Raw genomic sequence first — 2,483 nt, forward strand, 5'->3', positions numbered from 1 at the left:
TGAGGAGCTGTATACCGATTATAATTCTGAAAAGAAGATCCTGGGCGATTCATCCGAGCTGCAGCTATCTTCTTAGCACAGTCCTCTACTAGCTGACTCTTATTAACCAACTCCGCAAAATTCCATATTTCCAATGGATCCACTGAGTTCAACAAATCTTCACGGAGTCCTCCTTCAAATTTCAAACATTTCCACTCTTCGAAATCTGCTGGATTCCCTTGACAAACCTTGGAAAAACGACATAAATCTTCAAACTTCCTTGTATACTCAGCAACAGACATACTTCCCTATTTTAAATGCATCAACTCCATCTCCTTTGCCTCACGAGTAGCTCTAGGGAAGTACTTCTTATAGAACTCTTCTTTGAAAGAATTCCACAAAATATTACCCTCATCTTGCTGCAGTAAACGTTGAATGCCCTGCCACCAGTGCTGAGCATCCCCTTCCAACATATAAGTAGCAAATTCTACATACTGTTCTTCTGGGACATGCTGTGCCCTCAAGGAACTTTCTATGCCTCGGAACCAATTATCAGCTTCAGTTGCTACAGTCGTACCCTTGAACTTCGGTGGATTAACTTTCAAGAAAGCAGCTAATGTCATAGGCCTATCATGATTCATGTTATCTCTATCACCGTTCCCACCATTCTCACCGTTACGATCATTGTTACGCTCTCTATTATGTTCCCCAGACGGTTAACTGCTCGGGTAGTAGCAGTCGCCATTTCACACACGGCCTTAGCCATAGCGTGAATCGCAGCAAATAGATTATCATCGTTTCGCGGCGGATTGTTAACAATAGACCCTTCCCGATTGCTACGTCTCCGTGGAGGCATCCTGATTCTGTTCACACCAAACAATCAATACCAAGGTGATCAGTCTTAATACCTTAAGTTGGGCCTAAACATTATCAGAATGAAAGCACAAAGACATTCATGCAACACATATCACATGGATATCCTATAAGCATGAGACACACGACAGAGCATGCGATAAAGCATGATTCATTCCATTCTCCAGGTGTAACGACCCAACTTCTAGCATGTCTAGATCATACTAGAAATTGAATGTTACCAACTTGTTTTTCCTTTTCTGTATTATTAATTAATAAATATAAGCATGTACGTTGTTAAAACACCGCAAATTTTACAAGTAAATTTTTTTTTAAAACAAGAATAATTTAAAGTCGCATACCCTCCATATATCAAGGGATAATTAAACATTCACATACATAAAACAAAAGATAATAGAATATGGAGTAACACACTATAATATACATCATGTTACAGAAGTGGCTCAGTTATATAAGCATATAGCTATAGTATAGCACCCCTAAGTCAGTGACTCATATAGTATGTACATATATGTACATAAGACGCCCTAGGGCCTAGCCTGACCAAAAGCCCCTAAGCTGGCACCCAGGCTAGCCTAACTCTATGATATGCCTATTCCCTCTAATCATGCTAACAAAAGTGAGGGAGACACTCTAATGTACTGAAGTTAGACTAGGCGTCTCAAAAAAATCTCCTCAATCTTGGTCCAGAGTACCTCATGGAAAACCACCGGGCGAATGGTGATGCTCGCCTGCTGGCGCCTCGCCTGGCTCATCGTCATCGCTGTCAGAGGAGATAACTATGAAGTTAGGATCTTCCTCTGGATCTTCTTCTTCCTCGTCCTCTTCTTCTGTCAGAGTGATAGCTACCAAACAAAATACAGTCGGGAGAAGGAGGTGGCATCTGCTCCTTAGGATGAGGTATCCCAAGTCCGCCGGGGTGTAACCAAGATAAAGGAAAATCATAGGGTGCATCAGGATTAAAGTATACTGTCCTAATAGGGTACTGGAAAGGTCTACCACGAACTACATAATTACAGATACGAGGTACCGCACAGTAGATGTAATACTCACCGCGCACCGGGTCCTCATGGATGTACGGTGGATCAATCTCGTAGAATAGGACTCCTGTGTCCATCTGTAGAGGTGTAAGGAGTAAGAACTGGGGAGTTCTTAGTAAGGTCGGGGTTTATAGTTAAGTTCATTTATAATGTCCATGGTCATAGAAGTATAAATAAATGTAGAGTAATATGTACATAACAACAACATAAACTAACACATGAACAAGAGAGAAAATAGGAAGTAAATGCACATTCACACATTAATATGCAATCACACAGTTATGCTCAAACAAACAAGGAATAGAAGAAGAACACAAGAAGATAAGCAATAAATAATGCACAAACAAGTATGATGCATGTCTGTCCCTACTGCAGGTAATGAGTTCATTTGTCGGTTTCGACCCGCACCCAACGCAATCCGACCCTCCAAGTTAGATAGGGCCTTCCCAGAACTTACTCCCAGATTAAGTACCGCATACCCTCTACCAAGTGCTCTTGACTTGCAGGGCTGGTATTTGCTCAGGTCTCAATATACCGCAGGTATGCGAGTCAGGCCTCTACCAAGCATTCAGCTTGCAGGGCTGGTACTAC

The sequence above is a fragment of the Arachis duranensis genome, chromosome 9 (assembly GCF_000817695.3).
Source record: "Arachis duranensis cultivar V14167 chromosome 9, aradu.V14167.gnm2.J7QH, whole genome shotgun sequence".
NCBI classification, from domain to species: Eukaryota; Viridiplantae; Streptophyta; class Magnoliopsida; order Fabales; family Fabaceae; genus Arachis; species Arachis duranensis.